General features: G+C 35.6%; 1 long non-coding RNA gene across 1 annotated transcript in view; it reads right to left on the reverse strand.

The window, feature by feature from the left end:
• The window catches only part of LOC113611334 (uncharacterized), a 277,283-nt gene that overhangs the window by 236,083 nt on the left and 16,945 nt on the right, over positions 1-24,255 (reverse strand). The gene's annotated exons all lie outside the window — the stretch shown is intronic.

A 24,255-nucleotide genomic window follows, 5' to 3' on the forward strand; every position in this document is an offset into this window, starting at 1 on the left:
TATTTATGCCTGAGGAGTGGTCTTCAATTCCCTGCCAGTCCATGAAATTATTCAAACAATCCAATCACACCCTCCTGCAAAAACCAGGGGGCATCTTATGCTCTTAATACTATAAAGTCAGCTTCCCACAGTCCCTGCTTGTTCATTCTATTCCCAAGTGCAACCCCATGTGGCCCTGGTAAGCATGCAGTGTCCTCCTCCCCCAGGACTGATGAATTGCTATCAATCTCATCTGTCCAGTGTCAGGTGTCATGCTTTTGGCTATCCCCGTAATCCTAGGATAGGAATCCCTCTCTCAGCAATGGGGTGAAGAAAAGTGATCAAAATACCCAATAAGGTTGATGACTAAATAATACATGACAGGGGAAAACACTGATATAGACCATAAAAGTAACATTAATTAGGCACTCATTATATACCATGCACTATGCTTTATATACATTATTCCTGAGGCTCACAATAGATATTGTTCTCATTATAGGGTAGAAGAAACTCAGGCTCCTAAAAAGTTAATTAACACTACAAAGTTATTTGTAAGGTGTAATGGTTAATTTCTGTATCAACTTGACGGAGCCAAGGGATGCCCAGATATCCAATTAAATATTATTTCTGCGTGTGTCTGTGAGGGTGTTTCTGAAAGAGATTAGCATTTGAATTGGTAGACTGAGTAAAGTAGATGGCCCTCCCTGACGTGGACAGACCTCATCCGATCCATTGATGGCCTGAACAGAACTAAAAGGTGGAGGAAGGTTGGAGTTGTCCCCCTCTAATCTGAGTCATCAATCTTCTCCTACCCTCAGCACTCCTGGTTCTCAGACCTTTTAACTACCACAAGCTTTCTTGAGTCTCCAGTTGCAGACAACAGATCATGGGAATTCTCAACCTCTATAATCCTGTATGCCAATACCTTATAATAAATCATATATTGGTTCTATTTCTCTGGAGAACTCTAATACATAAGGGGCATGTCCAGGTATATCAGATGATCATTTATGCTGCAAATGGAAAAACAAAACTCAAAACATAATGAGAATTTATTGCCTCCTTTATCTACAAAGTCCAAAGAAGGGCTAGCCTCAGGCACTCCCTGATTTGAGGCTTAAGGGGCATACTCATTTCTTGTTTTTCCTCCATCTAAGGGTTGACCTCATCTCAGGCTGCTCTTGTTATGGGCAGCAAAGTAGCTGCAGTCTCCATCCAATCTAGAGGAGGAGTGTTTGCCCCTTCTGTGGGCTAGTCCTCTTTAGCAGCCCACTTTCTCTTGGTACATGCTGACAACCTAAAAATAGGCTTAAGGACTAAGCAATCATAACCTGTTGCTGACCAATCTTGGTGTTTCTTGGGCAACAGAATTAACTGCCTAAAAATATAGAGGTTTCAAGTTATATGCTACTGGTTAGCCCCATGAGCTAGTGACCATAGCCAGAGATCTACTAACACAAGGTCCAGAAACAGAAAATATAGTTTATTCACAATACATCTCCAGTGCTCTTACCCATTCCCCTAACAATCAGTTTCCTACTCCCATCTTGTCCTCTGCTTTAGAGGTGTATGACATGCTAGGATGAGACAGGGAAGCTCTATGAATCTTCCCGGTCCACAGGCTGCATCCTCACAATGGTGGTGACGGTCTCATTTGTCCAGATGGAGCCACTTAGGCTTTTCTGGGGCTCCAATCTTACCTTCTGCTGCAATGCTACCTCTTTTGCCTCCATTAGTACTAACCTTGGATGGGGTTGACCCTTGAGCTTTTTTTTTTTTTTTTTTTTTTTTTTTTTTTGCGGTACGCGGGCCTCTCACTGTTGCGGCCTCTCCCGTTGCGGAGCACAGGCTCCGGACGCGCAGGCTCAGCGGCCATGGCTCACGGGCCCAGCCGCTCCGCGCCATGTGGGATCTCCCCGAACCGGGGCACGAACCCGTGTCCCCTGCATCGGCAGGCAGACTCTCAACCACTGCGCCACCAGGGAAGCCCTCATTGAGCTTTTTCACACTTGCCAGCCCCAGGGGATCAGTCTTTCAGTCCTCTTGAAATACAGGTCTCAAGCAAAAGAGCTTTCCTTTAAAAAACCATGTTTCCTTCCTCTTTGCTGTCAGAAAGGCTAGTTTCAGCCTTAGCTTATCTCTATCCTATAGACCTCACTGAAGGTTCCAAAATGTAGCAGACATGCTCCAACCATCCTGAATTTTTCCTACCTTTGTCCTCCATTGCTGCAACCACAGTAGACACAGAGTCCCAATGTTCAAAAGGCACAGATTTAACTATGCCTAAATTTAAATTTAACTATTTAACTATCCTAAGAAGGATGAGCATCATTCATGCCAAAAAAGAGATGGAGCCTCCTAGCTGCCCATCCCTTTGCTTCAGTTTACCTAATTCTACTCTTCTAAGAACTGATACATTCCTGTTTGCTTAACCTAGAGGTGAGGGTCTGCAAGTCTAGGTTAAGCAAAAAGGGATGTATCAGTTCATGTAAGCTTAGTCCTTGGGCAGAAGGCTGGTGGTATCATCAGGTTCTAGCTCTATCTGCTTCCTCTAACTTACTCACCTCTTTAGACAAGATAGTCACAGCAGTTCCAAGCTTCATGTCCACAAGAAAATCAAAGGAAAAATGAAAATAGCTGATTCTTTCCCAGTAACCACCAAAAACATTTCTTCCAGCTAGTAATTGATGATTCTGATTGGTTTACATGCCCTTTGCTGAACTAAACACTATGGTCAGTGCAGTGTGATCTGCCATTTGGCTTAAGGCAAACAGAAAACACCTCTAGATCTAAGCTGGAGTAAATCTCACTCAAACCACATGGCTGAGAATGGGGTCATTCCCCTCACCCCCAATTTAGTGTATCTTTTGCAAGAAGGTAGAAGAATGGATACATAGCAGCAAATAAACAGGTACTAGCTGAACCAAATAAACTAAGCTATACCTGAGCCAAATCATGCCTATATTACTCACTATGCAACACACAGAACACCTGCACTGGAATCATATGGGATGCCCATTAAAGTTTACACTGCTAAGTTACTAAATCAAAATCTCAGGCACAAGGCTCAGGAACCTACAGGTTAGCAAACTCCTGGGCTATTCTTATGACCACTACAGTTTGATATTCTTACACTCAACAACTTGCTACTTATTCTACAGAACATTTTAAAATGAAAAGCAATATAAGAATAATGCTAATTATAATCAGTTATAATTTTACAACTGTATAACCTTGTATAATAGGGAGGAAAATTATTCTAATGATTGGCAAAATTCCTCTTCCAAGTAAGTTTTTATTTAGCAAAATATGTTGTTTGGCTACTTTGTGGCAAAAGAATATTACTCAGGGCATAAATGAATGCCTTAGAAGTTAACCAAAAACAGAACTAAAAACAACGTAGGCATTTGGGGATTTAGAAGCGAAAAGAATCTAGAAAAATGTGTGATGGCATTTGAGAAATGAAAAGGGCACAGCAACATGAAAGGAGGCCAGACCCCCAGTAGAAGAGACAACTAATAAAAATTTTTTAGACCCAGAAATAATTGAGAGATTTTTAAGGAAAAGGCTAGCTGAGATGAAATTTTAAGTTGTTTGCCAAATAACAAACCTTTTGTAAAATCAGCTACAGCTGACAATACTGACAATAGCAAAGGGATAGGGACCCTGTCCTGTAGTAAACTGCAAAGTAGAAATGGAGTCAGAGGCAAGAAGCAAAATGTGAGGCAGAGAATGAGAACTTTAAAAGCAGGAGATAACAACAGCCAGAAATAATTACATGCATTAACCTCACCTCCAAAATGCTTAACATTTTTACTACATAATATAGTGGGGGAGATAATGCTAATTTTACCTTAATATTATAACAGAAAGTGACCTTATACCTGGGGTTATGAGAGACTCTAAGAAATGCACTACAGATAGGAGGGAGCAAGTATTTTTGAGCCCTGCCAAGGCTTTTATAAATATTAAATGTAATTCTCATAGAAATCCAGTGGATTTGTATTTTCCATGTCAATGATGAGAAAGTGTTCTTAGAGTAACCTGCACAAGGACACATAGTCAGTGGCAGAGCCTGGCAGAGCCAGGAGTTCAACTGAGGGACAATCCTCCCCAAAGTCTTTGCTTTCCTCTCAGGGTTGGTGGTGCAAAATAGTAGTTTTCATCCATGTATTCACACCAGAATCCCCTGGAGAGTAAGAAACAATTACCTATTCTTGAATCCCACCTCAGATAAATTAAGTCAGAGTCTATGGGGTTGCAGTTTAAGGCACCACTTTTGAAAACTTCTGGGGTAGAACAACAGATGTTTTAATTTTTTGTTAGTTTTATAATAGTAAATTGAATATAGATATATCCAGCCTTTATAGTTTGATATGCATTATTTTTGCCATGTGGCCACTCATTCACAATTCAAACATCTTTTAGGAAGTGTGTGTATGTGTGTGTATATGTTTGTCTTAATGTGACCCTCAAGAGATATCCCATACCAACATACTGGGTAGGATTTCAAAGCATTTCCTTCATTTCTCTTTTGTTCTGAATAAAACACAGAACAATTCTAAATCATACTCATCTCAAACACCAGATATCATCAGGGTGGCCTTCAGATATTTAAGTTTTTCCTCAATTTTTTTCCCTCTCACATCAACCTGCCTAATGAAACTACTATACATTTGCCAGATTCCAGATGTTTGGAAATTAGAAAATAGTATCAATAAAAACAAACCTTTACCAGTATTTTTGTAATTTGCTTTTTATCCACACAGCTTTGCATTACTCCTGGTCATGGCTTTGATAGAATTGCACATAATACACTGATGAATGAGGGGAAAGAGACACTAATTTTTTTTCTCATCTCAACGTAAGTATATAAAAGCAAAAGTTATGGCTACCTTGTTGTTTTTTTTATACAACAATGAATTTGGTTCACAGCAGTACTGCCCCAAAATTTGAAGGACTTAAAATATCTTCTAAAAAGATGCAAAAATTATTCTAGCAGTTCATAAAGTTATTCCAATGAAAGGATCTGGTACTTGCATTTCAATGGCTTGTTTCAGGCTCCACAAACAATCTAATACACGATTCCTTCACAATGAGCTATGATCCGGGACTACAGAAATTACTCGTGATATTAGACCTTGTGCCTTGTTCACCTGGACAAAGGACAGAAAGTAATGATACTTGAGAGCAGCCAGGTGAAAACAAATGAAAGAAGTCACTCCAATCACTCCGAGGCAAATAAGCCCTCATTTATTTTAACTATGGTTATCTGATTACCTTAATATCCCATATTACCAATAGCACCTGAAGTGAAAGGCACACACTACTAAAATAACTAAATAGATTGAGACCCAAGGACCATTAACCTTAGCTACATATTAGCCCCTGAAATATAATTAATTGAAACTGAATTCCTAATATGCTTAGTAGAGAGGACCACATTTATTTTGTCAGACATGATCTTATATCCATGAATTTGTTGTTTTGCTGATATTCAGTGCTCTTGTCCTCTTTCACACACTATATTCTATGGGTGACAGCATTAATATCAATGACAATTTTCATAAAAATAGTAAATTTCAGTTTGTGATACTATCCTTATTGTTTCCTCTCTTGAAGAACCTTTAAAAAGAAATTACTATCTTAAAGGTTTTTCTGCATTTCCACAATATATTTTAATCAGAATCTATTATAAACATGTAAACAAACACAGAGATACACACATATTACACATACATATATGTTACTATATATAACCATAAATGCTATTACACCTGACATACGGCCCATTTGATTTGTCTGAAGTGAAGATCATTTGATTACTTTTCATGGTATAGAATTACTGAGTCAGTTATGCACTGTAGTGGTTCCATGCAAGAATGTATCTTCAGGGCTTCCCTGGTGGTGCAGTGGTTGAGAGTCTGCCTGCCGATGCAGGGGACACGGGTTCGTGCCGCGGTCTGGGAGGATCCCGCATGCCACGGAGCGGCTGGGCCCGTGAGCCATGGCCACTGAGCCTGTGCGTCCGGAGCCTGTGCTCCGCAACGGGAGAGGCCACAACAGTGAGAGGCCCGTGTACCGCAAAAAAAAAAAAAAAAAAAGAATGTATCTTCAGTATATATTGCATTGCTTACATAATCCACTCCCCTCCTCTGGCATTTCTAGCAGTAGTTCAAGAAAACCTAAATAGGGAAAAATTAGGGTTTTTTGTTTTATTTTTACATACAAATTTGTCCCAGAATATTTTCCACATTAAATGGAGATATATACCAAATTACATTTATAATTTAAATATACTTCATATTTTCAAAGAGTGTATGATTTTAGATTTTTACATGCTGCTTACATACACTGTTGAAAATTTGATGATGATATGTCACAAGAAGATAAAAACGGTAAGATGAATCCACTTTTTAAAATTACAGAACATGGCGTAGTTAGCTAAGAGGGACAATCTTAAAGCTTCCCATAATTGAAGAATATTAGAAAGAAAATATAATACCATTATATAAATTATGGTATTCTTTCATCTTTCAACTGTCATTTTTCTTGGAGAGAAAGGCATACAAATTTTGTAATAGTATACCAAAAGAGACATTGAAAATGCTTTAAAGACATGGAACACTTACATGCATGAAAGCTTTAAGAAAAACTAGGACTTTTGTCTAGTAAAACTACTTTCATTACATGGATAAAACTCAAATCTATTCACCTCTAGCCTCTGTTTCTCTGCTTGTCTCCAAGAAATCTCTCAGATATCTTGCTGCTATCTCAATTGCATGAAAGTCTTGCCAGTCAATAACATTCATTAAGCATTACTGGGTGCTTAATAAATATTTCTGAGCATTATGACAGGTACCCTAGGGAGATGCAACAGAAACAGAGGATACAGTCTCTGACATCAAGGAACTTTCAATAGTACTGATTATTCACGCTATATAAATGGACTAAAATAGGGTTTCCAAAGAAATACATAATTTAATTATTGCAAATTAAAACAGTACAAATGATACATGTATGCTGAGGTGATTCAGTGGGTGATCTGAGTGGCGGAAGCAAACAGAATATTTTAAATCATGTATTATAAGGGTCAAAAAGACATGGATTAATGAGCTAAGGAAGAAGAGTTTTTCAGAGGGTAGAAGGTTTGCCTAAAAGGAAAGAGGAGAAATAAATCCTGAAGTAGTGTGGGTGGAACTAGAATCTGAAAGACTAGGCAGCAGGCTATTGGCCCGACTTTGCTCATACATCTTTCCTGCAATATCACTTACTAATTTTTTTATCTGGCTGGTATAGTCTAGAGCAGAATCTCCCAAGCTGTTGCTTTTCATTGACCCCTTTTATGAGGAGAAATACCCTTCAAATAAACAATGTCTCTCCAACATAATTCCTGCTACCACTATCCATTAAAAACACAAGATTAATGGGGGTAAAATGTTAGTACTTGTTATTACTTCCATCTGTCTTCAATGAAATGTCAACTAAGTTTCCTCTGTACTCAAAAAAGTTAAGGCATTGTTGTATTGTTACTATTAATGTAATGGAGACCAGTGTGAACTGCTACAGGTTCTGTCATAGTCCTCTGTCCCCCACCCCAGACCACATTTACACAATGGGAACCCTAAAATAAGAATAAAGGAACATTAATTCCCTTCTACATGTACACAAACCTCACACAAATCAACACTGTATGGTGTTGACTGTCATTACAGTAGCAGTAGTAGTAAAGGTAATGGTGGTAGTGGTAATTTATATTGATTTAGATTTACTGCGTGGCAGATACCATTAGAAGCACTTTACACGTATTATTTAATCCTAACCACTCTAATAATCATTATTAATCCCATTTTATATAAAAAATATTGAAGCCCAAATAAGCAACTTGCCCAAAGACACACACCAGGTGGGTGGTGTGGTGGGGCTGCGATGGCAGAGCACACGCTTTTAGACATGACACCCGACTACCTCTGCATATGCCATGTGCCTACCCCATAAACGCTGGCCCTCAATTTCTAGCTGAAAATAATACCTGTTCTCTTACCTGCCTCTTAAAGATATAATAAGGATTAATTTGATGTCTGCAAAGTGTTATGACCTCTTCATAAAGACACCCAGATGATTAAAACTCCTTAATTTCCATTTCTTCATACGCCACATCTTCAATTACAGTATCTTATAGGTATGCAGTCTGGGAACCGATTGACTTTGCTTTCTCTCATACCACATTCAGACTGTAATCAGTTGCTATTTTATCATAGGAACATCATCCCTAAAATTCACTCGTTTTATTCTAATTTTTGATGCTTAAGCTATCATTAGTCTCAGTTATTGTAATCTCCTTAGAGTACTGCATTTTACCTTGCAAAGAGGAAATTTTAATGGAAATTGGGTCCTAATACCCATCAGGGGGAAAGAAAAAAGTTCATGTGTTAATCAAGAAACAAATAATCTCATTCAAATATGCACATTCTTAAGTTGCTCTCAGCTTCGAAATCCTCCTTAAGTCTCAATTCCACTGACTACTTACAGGCTCTGTATATTTTATTTCTGCACTTTCACCTTTAACAATTTCTGAAGATAGTAGAATTTTGGAGCTAAAATGGAACTTAAAGATAACCTAAGGCAAACTCCATTTAAGAAATAAGAAAACTAGGGATCACAAATGTTAGATAACTTGCCCAAGGTCCCTCGGCTAAAATGTGATAGATCTAGAACTAAACCCAGGCATTCTGATTTCAGATATATACCATTTCTAATCTACATGTCCTTCCATCTAATCCCATGCCTTTGAATATTTAATGCAGATAACTTCCCAATCTTTTTCTAGTCCTACTTTTTCTCCCAGGTTCCAGGCCTGTATTTTCAACTGCTTAGTGAAATTTTAGGAGGTTGATAATATTGAAAACTAATCTTATTATCTCCCCTTTGAAACCTATTTATCTCCATCCACTTATTGCTCTTTTATCTTTCAATCCCATGAAAGATACTAGGTATAATGGATCTAGATGGGCTCCAGAAGAAAGAAGATATGGAAGAGATGATTTAAGTCAGTTCTGTCTCCAACTAGAAGAACATTATTCTCTTGGATTCCATTTGCATACTTCTTTTTCCAAAACTGATGATATCTAATAAATCAGATCAGCAAATAGGCCTAGGCACATGGAGTCACTTGGCTTGTTAGATGTTAAAATGTAGCTCTGATGGATTATATATGGTCCAACCAGTTTAAACAAATTTGAGATCAAGTATCAACTGGTAATTATGTATACAGGACATTTGTCTGAAAAATGTCTTCTGTGCTTATCTTGGCAAACTGTGCAACAATAGGAGGCTGTAGGAATATATGTGCATCTAGGTTCATGAGCAATTTTTTCCTCCACTGGAAATGCTCTAGTATGACAATAATTCCATTGTGGATGTGTTACTCCAAAACATCAAATTTCTAAAGCCATGTATCTCTTAAAATCTAAATCCTTGGTGGAAGTAAGGCTTATACAGCATATAATATATAGGAAAAATCTGAGAGGGAGTGGATAGACATTCAGTTCTGGAGTCAATGCAAGCTCTAAAAATAGTAGCTACACACATAAATTAACCCTACATCATGTGAAGTGTGCAGAAATCTAGTCTTAGAAGACATAAGAATTCATTTTTGGAGCCAGAAAAAAAAATTCTTCAGAGAGGTTAAATTCTAGGAGGCAGTTCACTCTTAGATTAGTAGGTGGGTTGGTTTCACTATTCCAGCTCATTTTATTCACAATAGCCAAGATCTGGAAACCACCTTGATGTCCGTGGACAGATGAATGGATAAAAGAAAATATGATATGTACATACAATGAAATATTATTTAGCCTTAAAGAATGAAATCCTGTAATATGCAACAATATGGATGAAACTTGAACACACTATGCTAAGCAAAATAAGCCAATCATAGAAAAACAAATACTGCATGATTCTACTCATATGAGATATCTATAATAGTCAAATTCATAGAATCGAAGAGTGGTACAGTGGTTGCCAGGGGCTGAGGGGAGAGGGAAATTAGGAGATACTAATCAACAGGCATAATGTTTCAGGTAAGCAAGGTGAATAAGCTCTAGAGATCTGCTGTACAACACTGCACCTATAATCAACAATATTGTACTGTACATTTAAAAATTGTTAGGAGGGTAGATCTCATGTTAAGTATTCTTACCACGATAAAATAATTTTTTTAAAGTGGGAAGGGAGTGTTTTATTACTAAGCCTTAATCATTGTCACTAATTTTAAGAATCCAGAGTATAGATTTGTCCGAAGTGAAATTCAACAAGGAATGAAAAAGTAAAAATGGGTTCTGGGGGCAGATAGGGGATGTGTCATCTTCTTGGACTGAAAGGAAGGAAAAATGCAATATTTCCAGGCAAAGAAGGTATTTTGAGTCTTGTGCCTAGAACACCTGCTCTAGGAATCTGATGTGTGTTGTAGCTGCAGAAAAACTGAGTAAGCTGATCTACAACACACACACACACACACAGAAACCAAATTCATGGTTACATAAACAGAAATAATTGCTAGGGCTTTTGAAGGTAATAGAAACTTCTGTAGAAACACTTGAAAAAACAGGTTTTAAAAGTTTTTTTCTTGATATTAAGGTAAAAATTGTGACAAAGAGAAGGATGCTTGGATTCAGCAGAGTCCCAAATCTCAGAGGATAGAAGAAAAATGGTTCCTAGCAGTTGGCCTTATAAAATCTAGATGAAAGGAGGCAAGAAATGTCAAGTGGAAGTGGAAACAAAGTAGGGTCTTGCTTCTGAAGGAAATGAGGTTGCAGAAAAAAGATGTCTGTGTTTCCTCAGAAGTAGTGAAGTAGTCTGAGGACCAGGGAATTCAAAAGCAAGACAAAAACTAGGTTTAGGAGGAGCACATGGCAAAGACATTGTGGTGTTCACTGGGTCCTTGAGAGCACACATGAGGAGCATCCACAGCAGCAATTCCCACTCTGACGTCTTCAGATGGGAATTTTAGCATCTGGATGAAACCAGTGTGTTTGGAGGTAGGAAGAAGGTCCTGAGGTGAGAGTGGGGACCATTACAAGATAAAGGGATTTCTGGGCAGTATGCATGAGCATCAAATATAGTTCAGAAATGGAAGAGTGGACTTAGAATACTGAAGATCTTTCTTGAATGGGAGAAAAAAATCAAATAATATTAGGAATATGAGGAATGCAAAATAAGTCAGAAAAAATGAAAAGAATAAAATCTGCAACACTTTCAGTTCACCACACATTTAAAACTTTTCTCTGGCTTTTACCATGAAACCATGTTTAGGATTCGAAAAGATTTAATAAAGGTTAAGTATAAATGACCTGAGAATGAGTGACTAACCATTCTAAATTCCTTATCAGACTGAAGAAATCTCAAATGGCTTCCCCAAAAGAGATTTTCTGTTCTCTTCCACCCTGGCTCTTGACAAATATATGTAACAAGTATCAGAGGAGTTATAACAGATGACGAGAGCAATAAAACACCATAACAGATTGTCAACAATTTACTGTTTATCTCCTGTACATTTAGGTGAATTCTGATTTGCTTGATTCTAAGAATAATAGGTGAAAAAATGACGACAGAGATAACAATGGACATAATAACTTAGGTGACAATAAAACATTTCCTGATAAATCTCTAGCCATACCTTAAAAGCAAGCAAAAGAAGAATAAAATTGCTTTCTGGAAAGAAAAAGAAGTAAATAGAAACACGGATGTTCCTTAATAAGCTCTTGCATATTTTCTGCTGCAGAAGTTACTTCACATAAGATAAGATCAACATAATTAGCATCTTTCTCCATGGCTGCTTCCTCTATCCTTCAGAACAGGCAAAGTTTAATGGGTAACTCACTGCTACTTTCTTCCAATTCAACAAATCCCAAATCTGTAGTGACTTTTTCTTTTCATTTGAGGTATAACTTACATAATATAAAAATACACAAATCGTAACTGTAGAGTTCCATGAATTTTGACAATAATAACCATCGATGTGTAACTACCAGGCCAATCAAGATACAGAATATTGCCATAATCCCATTAAGTTCCCTCCTCATTTCCAGTCAATCTCCACCACTCATTTAGAAACCACCACTATTCTGATTTCTATCACCATATGTTAGCTTTGTCTGCTCTTTCTTCTCCTTTTGGAACAGCTTTATTGAACTATATAAAGTTCACCCATCACAAGTATACAATTCAGTGCTTTTTTTAGTACATTTACAGAGTTGCACAACCATCACCATGATCCAGTTGTGCATTTCCACCAACTCAAAAAGTTCCCTTATGCCGGTTTGCACTCTCCACTCCCCAGTCCATGCAATTATTGCTCTGCATTCCATGATCACAGACTTGCCTTTTCTGGAAATTTAATATATATGGAATCATACAATATGTAGTCTTTCGTGTCTAGCATCTTTCACTTAGTGTAATGCTTTCCCTGTCATAGTGTTTATCAGATGTTCACCTTTTTTTTTTTTCTGGATAATATCCCATATTCCATTGTATTGATATGCCACATTTTATCTGTTCACCAGTTGATGGATATTTAGACTGCTTCCTGTTTTGAGTTTTGCCTGTTATAACTTCATATAAATTCAAATATATTATTTGTGTCTGCTTTCCTTCATTCAACATAAAATTTTGAGATTCATCCAAGTTGTTTTGTTTCAGTTATTTGCTCCCTTATATTGCTGAGTAGTATGTATGAATATTCCATGATTTATTTATTCATTGTTCTATTAATAAACAGTTGAGCTATTTCACTTTTTGTCCATTATGAATAAAGCAACTCTAAACTATTTTTGCACTTGTATTTCTCTTGGGTAAATATCTAGGAGTAAAATTTTTGGATCACAATTTAGGTCTATTTTTAATTTTTATAAGAAACTGCCGAACTGTTTCCAAATAATTATACCATTTTACACACTCACCAACAATATGAGAGCTTTAGTTTTCCACATTCTCACCAATCTTTGATATTGTCATTATTTTTAATTTTAGCAATTTGTCTGGCTATGGAATGTGTAGTTTTAATTTGCATTTCCATAATTATGCTGAGCACTCTTTCATATGCTTATTGGCCATTCATTTCTCTTTTTTTGTTGAAGTATTTGTTCTAGTCTGTTAATTTTTATTGAGTTGATGGTCATTATTATTGACTTGTAGGATTCTGGAACAATTATCTTGACAGATATAAAGGTTGCAAATATTGTCTCCAAGTTTATAGCTTGCTTTTTATTTCCTTAACAATTTTCTTTTTTATTTGTTTTTGATGAGAGAAAAACTGTAATTATTACACAATCCAATTCATCTATATTTTTTCCTTTTGTGGTTGGGGTGTGTGCGTGTGTGTGTATATGCGTGTGTTGCTAAGAAATCCTCAAATGTCAAAGACACAGTGAAATTCTCCTCTGTTATTCTCCTAGAAGCTTTATGTTTTGGCTCTTAAATTTACATCTATGACACATCTTCCATTAACTTTTTTTATAGTGTGAGGTAGGGATAGAGGTTCATTTTCTAGTTGCTGTAGAACCATTTGTTGAAGATTTTCCTTTCTTTCATTTAACTGTTTTGGTGCTTTTGTCCAAAATCAATTTACTATATTTGTGTTCCGTTCTGTTCAGTTGATCTAATTGCCTAGCCCTATGCTAATAACACACCTGTCTTCATTATTTTAGCTTTAAAGTAACTCTTAAAATCAAGCAGTTTATGTACATTCTTCAATATTGTTCTTTCAAGATTCTTTTTGACTATTCTAAGTCCTTCGCATTTCCATACGATTTTTTTTTAAATTGAAGCACAGTTGATTTACAGTATTATGTTAGTTTCAGTATACATCAAAGTGTTTCAGTTATACATATATATTTTTTTCAGATTATTTTCCCTTACAGGTTATTACAAAATATTGAGTATAGTTCCCTGTGCTATACAGTAGGTCCTTGTATGTGTATATGTTAATCCCGAACTCCTAACTTAACCACCCCCTTTCCCCTCTGGTAACCATTAAGTTTGTTTTCTATATCTATGGGTCTATTTCTGGTTTGTATATAAGTTCATTTGTATCATTTTTTTAGATTACACATATAAGCGATATCATATGATATTTGTCTTTCTCGGTCCCCATATGAATTTTAGAATCAATCTGCCAATTTCTACAAAAAAGAATCTATTGGGATTTTTTGTGGGGGGGGGGGAATTTCACTGAATCTATAGAATTTGTGAAGAAATGACACCTTAACAATATTGAGTTCCAATCTATGAAGATGGTATACCTTTCCACTTATTCGGCTATTCTTTTGCAGTTCCTTCCTTATGACTTATAACTACAGAGAATGAGCTTATGAAAAAGAACTATTTTAATTATTAATGATGAACTAAACTGATTCTTTAAGAGGACATATTTGTTTTTGTTTGATAAATGCTTATACTAGTTTTTTGTAAAAAATCATAAAATTTTGGAGCTTCCCTGGTGGCACAGTGGTTGAGAGTCCGCCTGCAGATGCAGGGTACATGGGTTCGTACACTGGTCCAGGAAGATCCCACATGCCGCAGAGCGGCTGGGCCCATGAGCCATGGCCGCTAAGCCTGTGCATCCGGAGCCTGTGCTCCGCAACGGGAGAGGCCACAACAGTGAGAGGCCCACATACCACAAAAAAAAAAAATCATAAAATTTTAAAATTGAAAAGAAAACTTGGAAGTCATTTGATCCAATACTTTATTTTTATTGAAATTAGAAGCCTTAAAATCAAGGTGTAAAGTACTTTTATATTACACTGGAATTGGTTTTCCTCATTTGTCCTCAGTAGTTAAGTGAGGAAGGAGAATACTGGAAACTACTCTCCTGTGATAGAAGGATTAGCTTTGAAGGGTCACAGTATATACAATAAAGAGTTTGCTAAACTTTTGTTTTCAATTACCAAGATATTAATTAAGTAAGCCCTGGATATTCAAAAAGCACTGGTAGAATATAGATTGTTTTATGACATAATACCTTGGTTTTGTATTAATGTGTTTTATATACCTCTACTTTGAATGCTTATGATTATAAATATAGGTGGAAGATAACGATCAAAAAAATTCCTTGGATCATGTTTAAGCTGATAACTGTAGATGCTCTTCAGCAGTCACATTATGTTAGGAAGAAAAGCATCTAGAGAAAAATACTTTAAAATGCAGCAACATAGGCTCTGTGGAGTATGAGGATCAGCTTAATTTGTATGATGATGTCTAGATCACGGGACACAAATTTTTCTCTAAAGGGCATGGCTTTGCAGGCCATGCTCAACTCTGTTATAGCATGAAAGTAGTCACAGATATTACACAAATGAATGAGCATTGTGTTCCAATAAAACCTTACTCACAAAAATAGGCAGTGGGTCAGATTCAACCCACAGGCAGTAAATTTACCAACCTTAACCTAGATTAATTCTCATCATTCACATTATGATGTCCATTACATATACCTGTTACTTATATGTCATCATACGTGAATATACACACTCAGACATAAACTATCATATTGAATATTTCAGGGACTGTGTTCTGAAAGTGCGAGAATAATCTAAATAATGGAAAATTTCCCATTACTCTGTTTCTTTTTTCTATTATATGATTACTGATGAAGTCGTTTGAACAATATCAAAGATATTACATTTATTCTCCGTGGACATTTTATTATCTTTCAGACAACTAGATAACAATACCTTATACTCATTGTCTCTGTGCTTATAAATCAGATACTTTATAAATATTCATAGAAGCAGACTATTCCCTACAGAATTATCTCCAAAACAATAATTATGCAAATTGCTGATTGTCCAAAGCACTTAATTTCTTAGCAATATGCAATCTGAGCTAGCCTAAAGACAAGTTAATAAACAGTCTTTAAAATAAATGATAGAAGTGCCTTGTATCTATCATCAGTGATAAAGTTTAGAAAACAGAATGAACAATCTCAGAGGCAATTTTTAATTTGATAAACATACTAAAACTTACTTCTACAAAATATATGAGAGATATTATAAACACTGCAAATAAATTCAGCATATCACAAATGCTGTAAGGTAAGAACATCTCTTTCAATTATAGCAAAAGAGTAATTTTCTATCAGATTTTCCTGAAAGAGTATTGTTTACCTATTTATGCATTTAACTCCACTAAGATCTCAACCCAACTAGGATGCTAGAACATTGACTGTGTACTTTTCTTTCTTAAAAAAAGCAAAAGATTTACTAATAGAAGTGTAATTCTAGGGTCTTTCTATACCAAGTTGCTTTTCTTTTAAGTACCCTGGAAGACTTTGAATTATATAGGTCAACCAGCTACAAAGACCATGCCTTTATAACCATGAAAACAGGATAAATAACTTTCAAATAATGAAGAGAGCTTATTTAGGAAGTTCTGCAATAAAACACATAAACCATATTTTAGAAAATGATCAAATCCTTCTTCCAACAAGTTTGTTACAGAAACATTATGATCATTATTAACAACATTTTGTTGATTTAGCTTTCTTCTCTTCGTTTCTTGACTTAAGTTGCAATAAAAACAACTAAGCAGAGTTTATTAAGTAGCTCAACACTGCTCAATCACTCCACTCAACACTATAGGTGTCCAGTGGGCTGCTCCAGGTAGCTTATGATCTAGTTAGCAAGGCAAAATACACAGAAAAAAAAAAAAAGGTAACAATAAAAGTTTGAAACGAAAGTTCAAAATAGAAACTAGCACAGGGAGTCCATCATTAATTTAAAAATAAAGAGAAACAGTTGTTCATATAGTTTAGAAAAAATTCTCTAATTATTGAGAGCTTATTTGTGTGACTGAACGCCTAGGTTTCTTCACCATAAAGCAATAAAATTTTGATTTAGAGAAATCTCTTAAAAAAACCAAGTTTATAAATAAGGAGGAAAAGTAATCATATGTCAAAATTATGCCAAAATAAATGACAAATTGAGGCACATGTTGAGAAAACAGTTTATAATTAATCACAATTAGTCAAAAAATATTTGAAAAACTTCTATGAGACAAGACTATTTACTTTGGTTAAAAACAAAAATGAAAAATGCCTGTCTCCAAGGAGCTTATATTCTGGTTTGAGGAAAGGGATAATAAATATATAAATAAATAAAATTATTTCAGTTACTTATAAGGACTATGAAGATAATAATATAATCTAATATGGGAAAGAAATAACTATGGCAGTGGGGGGACAGAAGTAAAATATTTTATCAAGAGGTAGTCAGGGAAGGCCTCTTTGAGGAGACATTTGGACCAAGATTTCAAAGATGAAAAATGTGTCAGCCATGCAAATATCTGGAGAAAGCTTTCCAAGAAGAGGGGAATAAAAACAGCAAGTACAAAGGCTTCTAGGTAAGGATGAGCTTGGCATATTAATGTAGGAAATATAGAAAAAGAGCCATTATGGCTGGAACATCTTGAAAAGGGAAGGAATATCGATTACGTTAATAATCTATTCCTACTAGAATATTTTATTTTCATCATTCATACCTAACTATAGGAAGCCAAAATCTCCCATCATCAGTGTACACTGGTCTGAAATTTTTTAAATATGATGTTCATATGTGGAAAGAACACACAGTAATGTGGAAAAAAGGAGTGTTCAAATCCCAGCTTTGCATTTATCAGCTTTCTGAGGCCTTGAGAAAGTCACTTACCTTTCTAAGTCTCAGATTCTTTATCAAGTCTCAGTTTTCTCACCTATAAATTTGTGATGCTTTTATCTGCCTCCCAGGTTATGAGAAGGATTAAATATGATGTGCAAGAACCTGGTACATAACTGGCACTCAGGAAGTACAGGCTGTCATCCTTACCCATCAAGGTCATTGTTACATATACCAGCTCCATTAACATAACCATCATCATCAGTATTAGGTAAGTTCAAGTTAGATAGAATGCTCTTTCAGAAAAGCAGCAAAAATAAGCATGCAGTAATAGTAGCCATTGGGAAAGGCCACTGAATTCACATCATATTTTTTAAATAATTTAATAATTAGCTTTAAAATGTAGGGGAAGTATTAGGAAAAATTATAGAGTTGTAAGAATGTTTACATATTTAAAAATAGTAAAATCAGGTTATTTGCAAACATTTAATCCTCAAGTTGATTTAGATTAAATGCAATCCCTGTCAAAATTATAACTTCCTTTTTTTTGCAGAAATGGACAAGCTGATCCTAAAATTTATATAGAAAAAAAAGATTAAAAAAAAATAAAACAAAATTTATATAGAAGTGTAAGTCACCCACTATAGCCAAACAATCTTGAAAAAGAAGTACAAAGTTGAAGGACTCACACTTCCTAATTTCAAAATCTACCACAAAACTACAGTCATCAGGACTGTGTAATACTAGAATAAAGACAGACATATACATCAATGGAATAGAATTGAGAGTCAAGAAATACACCCTTACATCTACACAGTCAATTGATTTTCAACAAGGATACCAGGATCACTCAATGGGGAAAGAATAGTCTCTTCAACAAATGGTGCTGGGACAACTGGCATCCACACACAAAGGAATGAACTTGGATCCCTATTTCACACCATATAAAAACTAACTCAAAATAGATCAAATTTCTAAAATCAGAGCTAAAGCCATAAAACTCTTAGGATACGACACAGGAGTAAATCTTTGAGTTATACGATCACTTGAATTAAGTAAAAGTTTCTTAGATATGACCAAATGCATATGCAACCAAAGAAAAAATAGATTATTTAGATTCATTTTAAAATTTTAAATAAGCTGGATATTTAATAAAAATTAGAAAAAATAAAACTGGACTTCCCTGGTTGCACAGTGGTTAAGAATCCACCTGCCAATGCAGGTGACACGGTTCTGAGCCCTGGTTCGGGAAGATCCCACATGCCATGGAGCAACTGAGCCCATGCACCACAACACTGAGCCTGTGCTCTAGAGCCCACAAGCCACAACTACTGAGCCCACATGCCACAACTACTGAAGCCCATGCACCTAGAGCCTATGCTCCACAACAAGAGAAGCCACCGTAACAAGAAGTTTGTGCACCACAACAAGAAGCCTGTGCACCACAACGAAGAATAGCCTCTGCTCTCCGCAACTAGAGAAAGCCCGTAAGCAGCAAAAAAGACCCAACACAGCCATAAATTAATTAATTAATTTAAAAAAAAACACTTTTCTGTGTCAAAGAATACTACCAAGAAAATGAAAAAAAAACAACTAAGCAATGGGAGAGAACATTTGCAAATCATACACCTGATAAGGGTCTAGTTTCTAGAATGTATAAAGAACACCTACAACTAAATAATGAAGAGACAAATAACCAATTCGAAAATGGCTGAATAATTTAAATAGATATTTCTACAAAGAAGATACGCAAATGGCAAATAAGTACATGAAAAGATGTTCAACATCATTAGTCATCAGAGAAGTGCAAATCAAAACCACAATGATATGCCACTTCACAAATCAGGATGGCTATAATTTTTAAAAATGGAAAATAACTAGTGTTGGCAAAGATCTGAAGAAATCTAAACCTTCATACACTGCTGGTGGGAATGTGAAATGGTGCAGTCAATGTGGAAAACAGTTTGGCAGTTCCTCAAAAATTTAAATATAGAGTTATCAGGTGATCCAGCAATTCCACTTCTAGGTATATACCCAAGAGAAATAACTTATGTCCACACAAAAACTTGTACACAAATTTTCACAGCTGCATTATTCATATTAGCAAAAAGTAGAAATAACTCAAATGTCCATCAACTGATGAATAAACAAAATGTGGTATATTCACACAATGGAATATTATTTGGCCATAAAAAAGACTAAATTGCCGACACATGTTACAACATGGATGAACCTCAAATAATTATGTTACATGAGGAAGACAAATACCGAAGGCCACATATTATATGATTCCATTTATATGAAACTTCCAGAACAGGCAAATCTACACAAACAGAAATTAGATTAGTAGTTCCCAGGGGCTTGGGAGTGGGGATAATGTGGAGTGACTATTAACTCATACAAAGTTTCTCTTTGGGGTAATGGAAGTATTCTGGAATTAAGTAGAAGTGACGGTTGCATAATCTCATGAATTTACTCAAAACCACTTAACTCTACACTTTACAATGGTGAACTTTATGACATATAAATTATAATTCAGGAATTCCCTGATGGTCCAGTGGTTAGGACTCTCCACTTTCACTGCTAAGGGGCCAGGTTCGATTCCTGCTCAGGGAACTAAGATCCCACAAGCCATGCAGCGCAGCCAAAAAAAAAAAAAAAATTATATCTCAAGTTTTTAAGTGATAGAGTCCAGTATGGCTAATTTCATACAAAGAGCTTCAATATTAAACAAGCAAGAAAATACAACAGGAAACAATTCAGATATATCCAAATAATTCCAAATGTACTAACAAGATGCTTGCTCTCACAGTGGCTATTGAGGTTGAAGCCATTTTCTACAAATACCTTTATTCCCACATATAACTTAAAAATGAAGAATTTAAGAAATTAACAGCATCTTATAATGGTAATTTTCAACTTAGATATGATAGATGTGTTTCTACAAAATAAAAGCATTTGCCATACAGAAATATATCCATAACGAATATTTGCTAATCAACTTTTAGCCTGCGTCTGGTCTAGAACTATCAGCTTTGGTTAATGAGTATGAGCAGGTATCCTCCTTTTCTTCTGTTCTCCTATTTCTCTTCTGTGTGTTTTTATTCTCTAATTCCATTTACAACTGTCAGGGAAGAACTGATGTCCACCCCTCCATAAAACCATCTCTGATACAACACACCATTTTATTTTTTCCATGAGCGTTAGTTTTGTTGCTATAACTAGACAGTAATTTCTGGCTGTGGGAACTATATTACACTTTTAAAATTTACCATAGTACCTAACACAACGATTGATTCATAGTGTGCACTCCATAATTATTAACATAACAAAAGGTAGCAAGGCAGCATCTCAACTCACTGAAGAAAAGATGGATTATTCAATAAATGCCACTAGGTAGCCATCTAGAAAAAAAATAACATTAGAGCTATACCTCATATTCTACATCAGGATAAATTCCAAATGAATCAAAGATTTAACTGTAAAAGTGAAAGCATAGAAGTATTAGAAGAAACCTGGGAGAAATGTTTTATAATCTTGGTGTAGAAGAAGCCTATTTAAATATGACACAGAAGCCATCAATCAAAAGATTGATAAATTCTACAACATAGAAAATTCATAACAAATTCATAACAATCTTTATAGCAAAAACTATAATAAACAATGGCAAAAGAAAAATGACAAGCTGGGATAAATATTTGCAATGTCTATCACAAACCAATAAACAATAAACACCTACTACTTGATAATAAATGGCCCAAAAGAAAAATAAGCAAACAATGTGTACAGTTCGTGGAAAATGAAACACAAATAACTCTTAAACACATGAATAAGAGAATAAGAAAAATGAAAATTAAAACTACACTAATATACCATTCTTTACCTATCAGATGGGCAAAAATACCAAAGATTAATAATACTGTTTGGCCAGGCAGTTGGGAAACAGGCATTTTTGTATGCTGTTAGTCAATGTGAAGACTGGCACAACCTCTACAAAGGTAATTTGACAATATCTATCAAATTTATAGAAGTACATACCCTTTAATCCAACTCTACTTCAAGGAATTTTTCTTAAAGTCATAGTGACTTATGGGTGAATAGACCTATATATAGGTTATTCACTGCAATATGGTTTGGAATAGCAAGATTTGGAAACTACCTAAATGTCCATAACAGATGACTGCTAAAATAGATTATGAAACACCCAAAGGAAATAGTTTGCAGGCATAAAAAAAGGATATAATCTGTTACTCAGGCTATGGAATAATCTCCAAGATATGTGTGTGAAAAAGCAAGATTAGGAACTACGCATTGGATGTTACTATATGTGTAAAGCAGGCTGTACAACCCAGATGTTGGGGAGAATATCCCCCGCTTGGCTTGTATTTGCTTATCTGCACACAAGAAACTGGTAATATATGTTGCCTCTGGAGATGGAAACAGAGGTGAAGTAATAATTTTCATGGTATTTTTATTATGTACCTTTATGTATTTTTCAAATTATGAGCCTACTGATTATTTAAAATAAATATTCAAAAATACATATTTTTATAAATCTTTCACAGCACCTAGCAGTGCTTGATTCACAGTATGAACTCAGAAAATATCCAAATAATAATATTGCCTTATGTTTGCTTATTGTTTTTAAACTTGCAAATTCATTTACATTAATTATCATATTAAGAAGTATATGTAAACTGTTTTTATTAATGATCTAAACATTTTAGACTACATGTGAGTGTGGATATGAAGTCATTTGTACTTAGAAAATTGTCCCATAAAAGAAACACTTAACTTCAAGTATTAGAAAGTATTCCTCCCATTCCCACTAGACTTGAGATATTTTTTTGACTGCCTATAAATGAATAAAATTTCCTGTAACAGTTTATTTAAAACTTTGATATACTTAAGAAACACAATTCTTTTTTTAAATATCGGCAAAATTGATATTTTTAATTGTTATATTTTCCTCAAAATTTTAACTCTAGAATAATTTTTTGTTTCATTTTTTTAATTAGAAAACCCAAATAAAGCACTAGCTATGAAGTCTTGTTTCTTTGAGAGATGAACTATATAATCGCCTAGCCATAAAAAATTATGCTTATTCCATCTGAGTAATGATATAAAGGCCTATTTTGAGGATTACCTGATACACTATGATTTACATAATAATATACAAAAGGAGGTTCGTGTTCCCTTTCCAACCCACCCTTGCCTTTAGAATATGTTTGTTTCCAAACAAAATGCAGGATCTTGGGCTTCCCTGGCTGCACAGTGGTTGAGAGTCCGCCTGCCGATGCAGGGGACACGGGTTCGTGCCCCGGTCCCGGAAGATCCCACATGCCGCAGAGCGACTAGGCCCGTGAGCCATGGCCGCTGAGCCTGTGCGTCCAGAGCCTGTGCTCCGCAACGGGAGAGGCCACAAGAGTGAGAGGCCCGCGTACCGCAAAAAAAAAAAAAAAAAGTAGGATCTTATCATTTTTGAGCTCCCAATGCAAGCATTATTCTTTACCACACAAATTCCAGTTTATAGAAATACTAAAAATTATACTGACTGAATTTGAATAACATCGAAATTTTAATAAACGCTCATGTCAGTCGATTATAATTCCAGAAGAAGGGCCTAAAGCATTCATCTTCTCAGAAGTCCCTGGTTCAGAACCAAAATACATTATCTTGGAAACGACTATGACAACTTTGCCCCCAAATTATCACAAATACAGCACAATCTTAACTTTTCTTCTTCAGTTGACAAACCTTTGAAATCACAACAGGATCCATAGGTGATCAACTCTAATAGGGTCAGGTAGTAGTGTGGTTGATGACAAGAGAAGTGATAGGGAAGGTGGTAAAATGAGAGCTCAGGCTGCATTTTAAAGGGAGCAGAGAGTACTTCCTCCCAGCCCCTGTTTCAGACCTTCCAGACAAATCACAAACTTAGATTTGCATGTGAAACCTTGTGATTTTTAAATATGATAATTATTCAAAGTTTATGTATGGTCACATTGTAAACTTTCCTTTATAGGACCCCCCCTCCAGGGTGTTCCACAAACATAGTGCCATGTGTTGTTAGTGAGAAAATGATGGACCTGGGAGTCTAGGGAACCAAAGTTTGAATTCCTCCTCTACCACTTAGCAACTTTGTGCCCTCAGGTGAGGTGCTCTCCACCTCAGTCTCCTTATTTGCAGAATGAGGATTATAATATCTATGGCTTTTGTAGCAATTATAAATAAAAAATATAAATGCCTATGCATTTAAAAATAATAAAAATTGTGTTTATGAATACTTTAATAAACCAAATAATAGTGTCATTGAGGGGAAATTTCCACTTGCTCTTCAAATCTGGACTTAGTGAAAAAAATAATGCCATTTATTACAGTTATAAATTACTATGAATGTGATTTACAGAAATCAGAGACTATGTCAGGATACCAAGTAGTTTGCAGCCACATAGAGGCAGTGGTCTCTGATTGCTTCCAACTATGAACTGTCACCATCACTTATTCATCTTGTTTATCTAAGAGGGTCACTTGTTTTACATGTATATACATACCCACTTTTACTGAGTAATGAAGATGAGAGTTATGGTGAGAATAAAGGCAAAGGTGAATAATGCAAGAGGCAGTA

This window comes from Aethalodelphis obliquidens, unplaced genomic scaffold (assembly GCF_003676395.1).
Source record: "Aethalodelphis obliquidens isolate GAN/ISIS:26980383/991018 unplaced genomic scaffold, ASM367639v1 scaffold3, whole genome shotgun sequence".
Classification (NCBI taxonomy): Eukaryota; Metazoa; Chordata; class Mammalia; order Artiodactyla; family Delphinidae; genus Aethalodelphis; species Aethalodelphis obliquidens.